This window comes from Dryas octopetala, chromosome 1, assembly GCF_963921425.1.
Source record: "Dryas octopetala chromosome 1, drDryOcto1.1, whole genome shotgun sequence".
NCBI classification, from domain to species: domain Eukaryota; kingdom Viridiplantae; phylum Streptophyta; class Magnoliopsida; order Rosales; family Rosaceae; genus Dryas; species Dryas octopetala.
In genome coordinates this window covers 32964084-32977941 of record NC_141366.1, presented here as the reverse complement: position 1 = coordinate 32977941, position 13858 = coordinate 32964084, and the positions used below count along the sequence as shown (strand labels likewise).

General features: G+C 34.2%; 1 long non-coding RNA gene across 9 annotated transcripts; it reads right to left on the bottom strand.

The window, feature by feature from the left end:
- Positions 1 to 4709: 4709 nt before the first annotated feature.
- LOC147299907 (uncharacterized) lies at positions 4710 to 8752 on the bottom strand. Of its 9 annotated transcripts, none has more exons than XR_015123398.1 (12): positions 8097 to 8752; positions 7905 to 7961; positions 7743 to 7767; positions 7584 to 7623; positions 7379 to 7441; positions 7109 to 7254; positions 6764 to 6837; positions 5650 to 5758; positions 5471 to 5564; positions 5315 to 5345; positions 5078 to 5161; positions 4710 to 4952 (listed from the first exon to the last, which is right to left on the bottom strand). It is a non-coding gene; the product is annotated as an uncharacterized LOC147299907 (long non-coding RNA). The 9 variants fall into 9 exon arrangements; XR_015123399.1 differs by having other exon boundaries at positions 5463 to 5564; positions 6764 to 6891; positions 7752 to 7767; XR_015123401.1 differs by having other exon boundaries at positions 6764 to 6891; positions 7752 to 7767.
- Between the last annotated feature and the right edge of the window lie 5106 nt (positions 8753 to 13858).

The window sequence follows — 13858 nt, the reverse complement described above, 5'->3', positions numbered from 1 at the left end:
AAAAACAATGTAAAGTGGGCCCCACACTTCATCTCTTAAATAATTTTTTTTAGGGATCCTTTAATGGAAGCTCCCTATATATATAGTATCAGTAGTGCTACATATACCACATTTTTATATCATAATTTCATACCACTTTATGTGGCAACTTACATGGCATTCATACATTAGATACTAAAAAATAAAAATAAAAACCCAAAAAGGAAAAGAAAAACTTTGTCCAGTAAAGTAATGACACGTCAGATGGTATAAAAATGTGATATAAGAATGTGGTAAAAGTTGACAGACAGTCATATAAAGACCTTAAAATGTTGAACCCAACCAAAAATTGAAAAAAAAATTATAAAGATCTACGTCCGTTCTTTAATACTCCATAGAGAATTTTTGTGTATATATATATATATATATATGAGTTAATTAAATTAATGGTTTATTGGTTAGTAACAAAAAGAAGACAATTAAGGTTGATTAATATATTTTTAACCGTTTGGTTTCCCCAATTTTAAACTTTTGATTTGAAAGAATAAAATTTAAATTTTGTTTTATAAAAGTGCTGATATTTGCAAACTCATTTTCCTTTCACTACACACCCCTCTCCTTCATTTATTAAATTATAATTCTAACCATTAACCAAAATGACCATAATACCCACATTACACACCCCAAACTACCCATCACCACCTCCAAGTCTAGACCCACCCCGACCCCACCATCGTCGGCGCTGCCCTATGGCTGGTGACGGCCTCCCATTCTCTCTTCTTCCCTCTATGTCTATTTCCTCTCTCTCCTCTCTCGCTCCCCTCTATCTCTTCTCTGCCTTTCTCTCACCTCTCTTCTCACCTCTCGTCTTTCTCTTCTCTCCCTCTCTCTTTCTCCCTCGCCATTATAAGAACGGATTGGACTTCACTGGAATTTCAATGATATTGATGAACTTGAGACCCAATTTCGATGTTTGAATTTGTGTGTGAATCATAAGGCTACGATTTTGATTTAGGGCCCTCCTGGCTTGTAGGAATTTATTGCCAAGCCAATTGTTACAAGGGCCAACTCTTTATTTTTGGCGGAGGTATAAGTGGGGCTGAAGTCCAAAATTAAATCATAAATATTTTCTTTGCATCTAAAGAAAATCATATTTTTTTTAAAGTAAATGATTTCAAAGTTTATTTTTCACCCCTAATTTTAAATCAACCCACCTAATGTTTCCAAATGTTAAAAAGGTGCAGTTGTTGATAAATAAACCCACCTATAAAACAATACTCTCAATTTGACCAAAAAAAAAAAAGAAACCCACCTAATGTTTCCAAATGTTAAAAAGGTGCAGTTGTTGATAAATAAACCCATCTATAAGACAATACTCTCAATTTGACCAAAAAAAAAAAATAAGAGTTGATAAAGGTTGATGTAACGACGAACATTATAATGGTTGATGTAACGACGAACATTATAATGGTTGATGTGATGACAAACATGATAAGAGTTTATATGACGACATAAATTTTAGTGTTTTATGTTATGTTGGTTTTATAAACTTTTAACATATTTATGTAAAGTGGTAACAAAAAAACATGTTTATGTAACAAAAAAACGGAAGGTATATATATAAGTATTATATTGATACCCTTTGTTTTTTTTTAATAGTATTTGTTACATAGTTAGTATAGTCATTATTCAACAGTGACTCTAATATACTGTAAAACACACAAAAAAAAAAAAATGCAGAGTGTGTTGGGATCCATGCCCCACACAATTTTTTCAGTAATGTGGGTTGGCTTATGATTGGCTAAAGTATCATCTCTCCCTTCTCAAGTTATAGTAGAAGTCTTGAGTAATTTGTTCTGCAATTAATTTCAATAAATTTATTTATTATGTAATTGAAATTATTAATTTTAAGAAATTTATTATAATTGGGTAATTATTGACAGTGTAATTGTGCAATTGTCGCAGATTAACAATTATAATACGCTTTATAAGATGTGCAACTATATCATATATATTTTTTATTGCATATTTTCTCATATATAATATTATCATTATATTATTGCATAATTTATAATAATTTTCAAGAGCATACTCTAATTCGTTTGAAAAAAATATCAAATAGTTCCTATGATACTCTAATTTATTATAATTGTCAAAAGACTCAAGAATCAAGACCATTCTCTAATCCGACGCTCTCACATGCGTCTATATAAGTACACGTGCGTCTTTATAAATTATAAACACACCCAACCGAGGAGGATGCGTTCATACTTCATCGTTGCATGCAGAGCACAGTAGCTACTTCATATTGGGTTCTTGGAGCACACAAAGTACAATATATTGACTTGTCGTTGTCGTCCTCAATCATTCGAGTTTTGTTCTTGAATCTTCATCGAGGAGTACCGTACGTGCGATCGAAAGGTATTATGTATTTAATTTGTATATTTTTTTTTTCCATTTCTGTAGAGCACTTTGTTAATTAAATAGTAGTTTTAATGGGATATCAATTACTCTCTCTACTCTGTATTCAATGATTGATTCATCCTAATGTCTCAGGTGGATATTGAACAGAGGGGTATTCCAATTAATAACGATCGAAGAGGTATGAACTTTCTTTCTTTCTTTCTTTCTTTCATTTTAACAAAACACATTCTTTATTACACATTTGACGTTATATTAATACCTATCTATCATCTTTTTCACTTAATCTCTGTTCTTTCATATATATATATCTATATATATATCTCTCTATGTTTTTTGATATATATATCTCTGTTATTTGGAATTGCATTAATGCGTTTCTCTCCTCCTTCAAAGCATGCTTCTTCATGGCTCCACACGAACAACTTTGCATATCATTGTAGAATGCAAGTTCATCCCACAAACCTTTCATCTTGGGGTAATAATTGGCGATTAACATCTGCCCTTGAGTAAGAGAAGCGATGTCTCGCTGAATTTGAAAGATTCTTGGAGCATTGCTTTGAGAAAAACGCTCATAGAGATTAGCCCAAATCTCACGTGCTGTGGTGGAGTAAATTACACTGTCTACAATGTCTGGATCGAGGGAATTGAGTATCCAGAAAAGTACCATATCGTTGCAACGCTACCAAATGGAGAAGTTGGCTAGATGTTTTTCTTGTGATGGTGCTTCGACCGTGCCATCCACAAAGCCTAATCTATTCTTTGCGCTCAAGGATATGCGCATAGAACGACACCCATGTAGATGCATGATTCCTTTGACCAACATCTCCTAGTCCACCTAAGATTCCTTGTAGATGCATAATTCCTAGTCAAACTTTGTTATATTGTGTTTTAATCAATGACTAATAAGGTTTGTGATAAGGGATTGCATGATTAAAATGGATTTGGGATTCTCAACATTGCAAAATAATTGGGTGTGTGCGTGTGTGTATTTGTTTGGTGGTGTGCATGAGTTAATCAACCTACAACCTACATTGCTGTGTATATGTGTTGGTGATTTCTAGTTGATAAGCATAATTGGTTTGATGTATATGTACCTATTTCTCGTGGGATCAACCTCGTACTTGCACCCTTTGCTATTAATGCGATTCGTGCACTTGCGAGTAAACTTAGAGTCATAACATATTTTTAATTGATTAATTTTATACTCTAAGAAAACAACAACAGGGTTTCCCTTGCTCTAATACCATGTAAAATAGGCTAGAAAATTATAATTGGCTGAATTCGTTTTCTATTGAATTCAGTGAGCCAGAATTCACACTTGATTGAATTTGGTGAATAACTTATGCTCCTTCAATGTCAGCATGCAATACTATTACCAAATTTCGTGCATGTTTCTCTTCAGTAGTTGAGTAGATAAGAATATTATCAATAAAGACAATCACAAATTGATCGAGATATGGTCGAATTACTCGATTTATCAAATTTATAAATGCAACTGGTGCATTCGTTAATCCAAAGGGCATAACTAAATACTCGTAATGTCTATAACGAGTTCTGAAAACTGTCTTAGGAACATCTTCTGACTTAACTCGAAGTTGATGATATCCTGAATGAAGATCAATCTTTGAAAAATACTTAGAATCTCTTAGTTGATCGAACAAATCATCAATCCTAGAGAGTGGATACTTATTCTTCACAGTTCACTACAACAAAAATGTCGATAGATATCAGTCGTGGACTGATATCTATTTGGGTAGTCGTCTGATATAGCGCGTCGTGATATCTAATGTTCACATTTTAGATATCAGTTTTAAACTGATATGTAAACATTGTTTATATATCATTTTTGATATTATTTCTGATATCTATAAAATTCGAATATCAATAATTCTGATCAATACATATCGTATTTGAGATAGAATATGATATAAAATCATGATATCAATATCAAGTTTGAGGTAGAATATGATTTAAAATCATGGTATCAATATCAGGTATATGATAAATTCTAATATATAATCTTGATATCAATATCAGATATGAAACTGGCCCTGATATCTAAATATTGTTTATATATCAAGTCTGAGAGAGAACCTGATATCAAAACAGTATAACATTTCAATTTTTAGACCAAAACTGATATTGTTTATTATTTTAAGTTTAGAAAAAGAATTTGAAATGTATGATATATATCAGTTTTTTTTCACCTAAAAGGGATATCAATGAATTGAACATACAATTGTGGCTATAATTTAAATATAAGGGCAAAATGAATATATAAACACTGAATCAAAATTACACATTCATTAGAATATAAAAATTGCATTGATAATTTCATAATAAAAATAAGTCAAGTATTACAAGCTACCAAACTATTAGAACTAAAATTAATGTTCAAAGAGTCATATACCAAAATTACTAAGCTACACATCACCTACAAAGTATATATGACTTGAATAATAAGGGGCTTGTCACTTGAAGGCTTCACTTTTCCTTGAGGCGTTGTTCGTGTCGATAAGCAAATGGAAGAGGAACCAGCAAGCCCAAACCTGATGAACAAGAAATACATTAAGAACATTTTGCAACATAAATGAAACAAAATAATTAGAGATTTTCAATATTCAAATTCTTGAAGCTGTTCAAGCACCAAATTAAAAGAGGCATGAGACCAAACCTCTCTGCTCTAGCCTTTCTCTTCTGCTGATCCTCTAACGTTTTAGATGCTTCTGATCCATGAGATGTGGAAACAGTACCAAATCTGCAATAATTAAGATCCATGATTATCTCATTTTCAGAATCAACTGCACCACAAAAATTTATGAGCTGAAATAAAAAGAAAAGAAAAGCAACTTTAAACATATGGAAATAGGACATGCTGCACATGCACATACAAAAAAGTGCATTCTCATACCTTGTACAAAGCAGCAAGTTCATCCACCAACCTGAAACCAAGCGATGAATTAATTAATATAAAAGATAAAGGATTCCATGTTTAATGAAAGCCTGATTTTATACTAAAACTACATTTAAACCATAACTCACTACACCCACCTACCCACCTACCCACCTACAAAGGGACACACAGAAGAATATCATTCTTCGCAAGGCTCTCAGCAACTAACTTGATACTTTTGATGATTGCAGTTTCACTCACAAAAAGCCTGCAAAAAACCAACATCTCAGCTAAAGAATATTATAATAAGAGGACCAGCAGCAAGAGAAGTGGGTTTAAAAAACAGAACCTACCATCAACCAGACTTCCAGTGCTCTCTAACAGTTCAGGAGAGACAGGGAGTTCAGAAAGGGTGGCAGCAGTAACTCTCAGCCGTGAGAACTGTTCATGCTCCCAAGAAACCTACAGCAAGTAAAATGGTTTATCGCCCGGTATAAACAGTAGAATATAGGAGTGCACTGAAAGCACATCAAATTTATAGCAATGAAGGAATAGTAACTAGGAAAAAAAAACCAAACAGAGATTAAAGAAAGGTACATCCTGATTGATTTACAAGCTCACAGAAAACACAAACTAAGTAGCTTCCTGTTTAGTTGCAGCACCAAGAAGTTGAGAACAAACCAACAAACTGTCTACATAAGGTTTGACCTCAACATAGGCTGAACCAGTAAAATACAATAGAGGAGTTGTTTTTGTGGATGATATATAAAGATGAAAATAATGAAAATAGATTAAGCCACAATGAACCCCATGCATAACAGAATAATCAGTTTGATTATTCTAGTGCTGATATTTGGGTAAAAACTTCTTTTCTTATTTTATCAAGTTGTCACATTTTTCATAAAACTTTGTTATATGAATTGTGATATACTTTTATGGTATTGAGTTCTGATAAATTTCCCTGCCCAAGCCAGCAGTGAAAATGAGTGTGGACATCATAAGTTCCCTTGGTACACGATTTGCAATCAACCTAGCAACCAGGTTCACAAAAACAAGTACATAGCCTAGACAAATCAATGCAAAATAATAGTTTTAATGTTCCAAAGAATAAAGTGGATAACAAAAAAAAAAATTCATAGTTTGAGGCATTAAGTAATGAACTTAACCATCAGAATTTAGAAACATTAGCTTCATATATTGCATTTTGGAATATAAAACATCCAGTCACATTACTGAACTTGTCACCACATCACAATTTAGAAAATAATGAACGCTGAATTATGCTATTTGATATTCAGTTCCAAAAATTAGAATTCATCAGCAGATAAATTCATTTCCAAATGAACAGAAATTTGTTTTGTATTTAGGTTCAGATAGTATGTTATTGAATAAAATATGAATAGCTAATTTTAAAGAGAAAATAACAAAATGCAATAAAGCATGGCCAAACAGATCTATAAGACATACCATGGAGTAGTGCAGGCTAATACAGGATATGTATAATGCCTGTGAGTAGTATTGTTTGAGACCTTTGCATTTTCCTGAATCCTCCAAACAATTTACGAATAACTGACAATGAAATTTTCAATTTCGCACTGATACAAAAGAAGAATAATTGATCATGAAATTTTCTGGAATAGAACGTACTGGGAACAAACTTAAAATGAGATGTTTGTAAGATGACAAAGATGGTATATAGTATTAGAAACTAACAATCAAATATGGACTGGTATTGGAAACAAATATCATAAATGATAGGTAAGACTATATATCAAAATCAATGCAAATGTAGTGATAAAAGAGTATTATCACCTCTCATCCATGGATTTTGTTTCTCTGCCTTTGGTGGATCTACTGTTAGCTGCCTTTTGTCAAATCTGGTCCATTCAAAATATCCAGTAAGTACATGGAGCATCAGTTGCCTCTCCACATGAAGCTCATGATGACCATGGTTTCTCCTAGAAGAATGATATAACACAATAATTAGAACAGTAACTACACTAGAAAATAATTAAAGGTATATATTTTTTTTAGAGAAATTAAACATATAATCAACAAATGGGATTGCAAGATGTGAAATACCTAGAAAGTATTGGACCAGAAACAGATCATGTAACCTCCCCACTTTGCTATGCTACATCAGACCTAATAACATTTAAAGAAAATATCAAAGTTTAGGCCACTATAATTAAGCAACAATAAACTAACGATAACGGCAACCATAACTGCAACCACAACCAAGCTCAAAACAACCATAACATAAATAATTACAAGTCATTGTTTTCACCTTTTAGTCGTTGAGGAGTCCTAGAATCGGGATTCAATAGCTGCAGGTTGAGATATTCATATTTCTCACTTCTTTCACTTTCAACCAATGTGTACGTGTGTGTGTGTGAGAGAGAGAGAGAGAGAGAGAGAGAGAGAGAGAGAAAATCTGAAAGCACACAAATCAAACCGTGAGCATTGCAAGCCTGCACAAAATTTAAACAAGTTGTTCATCACATTCTTGATCATATATTGATTATATATAAAAGTATCACAGTAATGAAAACAGAAAAGAAAAATTAACAAAAGCAAAATGAGATTGAAAAGAATGACCAAACAATACCTCCATTTCCAATATCCATTGAGGGCAATTTGAACCATAAATTCCAATCCCAGAGCCCTATTACAAGATTATCAACAAAGCCATACAGAGAAATTAATAGACCAGTCTCAGTTGACCAAACAGAGGAACAATAATAAACATAACCTCTCCTTTAGCAACTAAAAATTAAAATAAAAAAGGTTGGGGACTCACTCTGATGGGTTGGGTGAGGTCAGGGAGTTGGAACCGGAGCTCGAATGTTGGGTGGGCTTCCTTGTCAAGCTTAAGCTTTTTGGGAAGCATGGCCATATTGTTGTACACATCCCCAAAAACAAAACCCAAACAAAATCTTTGAAATCGAAACCATATATAACATTAAAACCTAAACAAATCGAAGCCCTAACCTGATTCGAGGGAGCTGAGTATTCTTGTATGGCTTAGTGGCTTTTTGTGATGACTGATGAGGAGATTTCAGAGGCGACCTAAGCTAACAGGCGAAAGTGAGAGGAACCTAATCGAAGAACTAACTTGATTCGAATCGCTGCCAAATGAAGACCATGGATTGACCAGATCGACGAGGGGAACCCATTGCGGCCGGATTTCGGTCGCAACGCCGCCAGGATTAGGAGATCGTCGGAGAAGACCATCGAGTCTGTGTGGCTCGATTCGAGTTTCTGGCTTGGTTTCAGGGCGAGTGAAGTACAAGGAAAGAGAGAGGAGAAGGAATGGAAGAGACTGGTGGTCATCTCGCCGGTCACACTTGCCGGACAGCGAGAACCCGATCAGAGATAGATCGAGTTCGCAGGAGAGAGAGAGAGAGAGAGAGAGAGAGAGAGAGAGAGAGAGTGTATGTGTGTGTGTGTTATGGGTCTGGGTTTGTGTTTGATCGAGCTTTGTGAGTGAGGGTTAGTGAATTAATTTGTGCAAGTGTTGGGAGTAGGACAAAAAAAATTTTAAGTGGGAAAAAGATATTACATATCAGGTGTGCTCGGTGGTAGGACAAAAAAATTATAAGCGGTGTGTTAAGATATCAGTTGGCAGATTACATTGATATCTTTACAAAATTTTTATAAAAAGGGAAAACATTATATATCAGGTTAAAAAATCTGATGATTTCTAATAGAGTTTAGAAATCAGTCAAAAAATTATCTGATATTATAATTTTTACAATATCAGTCGATTTCAAATCTGATATAAATTAGGTGATATCTATTGACAATTTTGTTGTAGTGGTTACTCGATTCAATTGACGATAATCAATACACATCGTAAGTGTTCCATTCTTTTTCTTCACAAATAAGGCTGGTGCACCCCAAGGTAATGTACTAAGGCAAATAAACTCCCTCTCTTGTAAATCTTTAAGTTACTCCTTAAGTTCTTTTAACTCTGCAGGTGTTATTCTACGTGGAGGTATAGAAATATAGTTGTACCTGAATACACTTCGATCGCAAATTGTACTCCTCATTCTAGTAGTAATCCAGATAAATTCTCTGGGAATACATTAATAAAATCTTTAACTACAGGAATTTGTTCCATATGTAAGTTATCTCCATCTTCAAATGTAAAAGCAGCTAGTATCCTTGGAAAATTACAATCTTTTACACTTAAGAAACGTTGGGGTTTGAAAATATCCTTATTCCCACAAAAACTAAAGGTTTCACCTTCCATTATGGTTATAGTTATCGAATTTTTACCAAAGTCAAGAATAGCTTGGTGTTTCTTAAGCCAATCTACTCCCCAAATAACTTCATACCCCGAAATATCCATTATCAATAAATCAAATACAAGCTTATGACTTGAGAGTTCTACCATACAAAATTTATACACTCTATCAACTTTTACTTTAACACCCAATGGAGAGCATATAAATTTTGGTGGGTTCAAAACTTCTGATTCTAATTCAAGAGGAGATGAAAACGATGCAGATAAGAATGAAAGTGTTGCACCAGTATCAAAAAGTATTCTAGCCTAAGAATTGAAGATTGGAAACGTACCTTCCACTGCTTGGTAATCTCCTTGATCTCCCTCAGTACCAGAACACTGGCCCTCTCCAGTGTAATTATACTGCTCTTTCCATAGAATAAAGATATTGCTCCTCACCCGTAAATTCACTATGCTGGTTGAGCATAAGATTACTCTGGTTTTCAATTACAGGATCAACAGGATATTCCACTATTGGATCAGCTTGACTTTCCACTTGTTGAAGTGCAAACACCCTCCCGAGAGTCTGGGTCTGATAGCTCCTGATCGTCCCCCTGGACGTGGTGGTTGTTGACTAATGGTTGGTTTAGCCCAACTTTGTTCTTCTGTTGAGGCAGAAAAGGTGGTCGTGCTTAAAGTAGTGATGGAGAACGATATTGTGGTGCAGATGAAGCTCTAAACTAAATTTGGGGAGCTTGATACAAAAATTATGGTGCCCGATATGGTGGTGGTTGAGTACTTGGCATTTAGTAAGATGATAATGATGGGCACTAATTATGAATGTGTCATACTTGTTTGCAGTAATGGTAACGTCTTCTATCAAAGTATGGCGTCGTCGGTGGTTGGTAACGAGAATGACCCAAATTCGAACGCTTATTGCTCTAACCTCCCACATCATTTTAATGTCTAACATTGCTTGTTTAGAGATTAAGGCGCAATCAACAACATCTGCATACCTTTCTAATTTCAAAATGAAAACTTTTTAACAGTTGGTTTGAGACCCACCTGGAATCGCTTGGCTTTCTTGCTTTCATTTGGCACTAACTCCGATGCGAAACACATTAGTTCTTCAAATTTTGCTTGATAGTTTGCTACCGATAAATCTCGTTGAGACAGATTGACAAATTCCCTTGCCTTCATATCTTTGATTGTATCAGGAAAATACTTCTCCAGAAAAAGTTCCTCGAATCATGTCCAGTTCGTGACCTCCTCCTCTCGAATACTCGTTACTGATTCTCACTAATGATATGCTTGTTCTTCTAGGTAAGAACAAGCAACAATCACTTTAATTGAATTCTTTTGGAATCCTTTGTTCTTGCAACTTCCTCTTCATCTGGTGAAGCCACTTTTCAGCTATCACATAATCAGGTTCACCCTTAAACACTGGTGGTTTTGACTTTTAGAATTCCCCTTGAATTCTCATAACTCGCTCCTAGGCATTCTTCTGCTGATTCTCTTGAGTTATAGTTTCCCAATTAGCACTTGGCATCTCTCGTATAGCTGCAACCACGTCTTGGTTACTATTCACATTCTCGTTCGGAATTCTTTGTCTTTCCGCCATCTTTTAAGAGGATTAAATCTATAACTAATTTAAAGTTAAAATAAATATTTTCTAAACAAAGCTTTAAATTACTTTGAAATAAAATTTATCAAATAATTAACATAAATAAAATTAATAATGAAGAGATAAACAACAAAACATACATATTATATATCACAAAATGATTCAAAGTAATTTACAGTATAGTAAACTTTTATGTAAAAGTCCAAACAACATTCAATCAACTTTACCATCCTAAGGTCTGGCACCTATTTCCTACGACCTGAGCTATCAGTTCTTCCACCTGATCTAGTAAAAGTAGCATCAGCCTCTGTATCACCTGAAGCTCTAGGACTTACTACCAAACCTCTTGATTCAGCTTGTCCTGAGTAACCTACAGAAACAGACTCAGACTCTACTGGTTGTTCTGGATCTTCACTAGGATCCTCTTCCTCTGTACATTTTTCCTGAGCTGGAACTGGAGGTAATTGTATTCCAGCTGGTGGCCACTATCCTTCTTCTTGTTTTATTAGGTGTTGAACTCGTTCCTCATAAAGATTAGGATCATTACATTGTCTTATCATCTCCTCAAAAGCAGTATTCCTCTTCTAAAGACGATATATTACTTCTAGTTTCACCATTTCACTAGTATAAATTAAATGGTTTACAATTTCCTACTTCTCTGATTTCTCTCTCCAAGTTGAGGTTTTCTTGTCGCCTAATTTTTTCATCACGTCTATGAGGATCCCAGGAATTTATACATTGACGTCCCATATGATGTCCTCCCCATGTATCATTAGTATCAAACGAGTCCATACCTATATTAATTCTAAAAGAACAATATTAAAATCAAACTCCAAAATATAGTAATAGCTTAACCAAAATATTCTCAATTAAAACACTTCAAATTTCAAGTCTTAATGGCATTCTAACCCCAACAACAAACTAAACTCCAAACTTTTCTCTGAGCACACAATTCAAGCCTAGGATTCTTTTAAACCTTGAGCTCTGATACCAACTTGTCACGCCCCAATTCGTGATTTAGAACTAATTACGTATCAAGGTGTGAATCACACTCTAATTATAGATTTAACTTCTATAACTAGAATGTGACGGAGGAAAATAAAATAAAATAAAATAAACTCCTTAATTTTCTTTATATAGAAAAACCTGATTCAAACTTAATTTACAACACATAACCTATCTCCATAACTTAGGTTTTACAAAACTTCCCAAATTATACGAAATTAAACTTTAAAGTCTGTTCACACTTATTTACACAAACTTCATTTTGCTACCTCTTCTAAGGGTTTTGATCTTCAGTGGTTGAACCTGCAAAGTCTAAGAGGAGTTAAGCTCTAACCAACAGCTTAATAGAGACATTCAACCTTATCATGCAAAATTAATTATACCGAATTTCAATGAAACATACAACATGGAGCAGATAATATATATTATAATAATATTATTAATGCATGAATGTTATGCTGCACTTCCTCAATTTAAACCCTTGAAAAGTAAACCCCTTGAAAAGTAAATTGCAATTCATTATAACTTCGGTCGCAACCGAAGGTTCCAATGCGCGTTAGGAAAAAGATAGTTTTATCAGTCCCAACTGAAGGGGCGTCTCTCCCCACGCACTTAGGAATTTAAATTTAACACTCAATCTCTTCTCACTCATATAACTCCATTCTCAATGGATCATATATGCTTCACATTCAAATAAATACACATAATTATAAATATAATAATTAACTAATTCATATCATGCTCAAGTAATTCAGATAATTCACATAAGTCACGTATTAGTACACATATCGCATTTTTCAACAAAAATCCAATACAATCAAGTTTGCAGTCAAAAGTTTCCCAGATCTCCCTACCTCGAATACGAACTGACTTAGTCGTTAGAAATAGCCTTGTGTCTCCGGGTCGTTCTCTGAACCTAATCTCGTACAAGAAAAGTAAAATAAATTACGGAATAAAAGTTGCTCACTCTTTAATTCTAGTGTGTGTAGTGAAAACACTAAGTTAGAGGTCTCACATCATAAAACGAACGCCACCGTCGGACTCGGAATCGAAAACACAGTGACGACTTTCCCTGGCGACCGGAGCCGCCGCCACGCACCAGTGTGCGACAGAGGGTTCGGCTGTATTGTTCATCATCTTCCCAAAAATTCTGCAACTTTTCTAGAAATTCCTTATTTTTTCTCAACTTTGCCCTAACATTTGACCTATCAAAACACTACCAAATTGAGCAAACTTATATTCAATTTAATCATACAAAGAACACTCAAAACGGACAGTTAGAACTCCAGTTAATTGGTCTCAAAGGTTGGTACTCAAAATTGTCCAAAAATTGCACAAAATTTGCAGATTTCCAAAAATTCATCCAATTTCAATTCTTTTCGATTCTCACCATCCAAATCAATTCCTAAGGCTAAGTAATGATAAATTATAACTTATACTTCAATTAAAATCAAAGAAAACATAACCAAATCAAATGAAATTCAAAAACTCAAAAATTGAAAATTTTCTCTCTACACCCAATATGAATTCTCCTTTAATTTCTATGGTGTTTGTGTTCCAATAAACAACTCTAACACTAAATAAACCTCACCAAAACAGAAAATCACACTTCAATTCGAAATCACAGAAAACAGAGCATCCAAGGAAACTGGAAATTACCTTCTTCGATCTTCCTCTTATTTCCTTCTTTGTGTTCTTCTCTCTC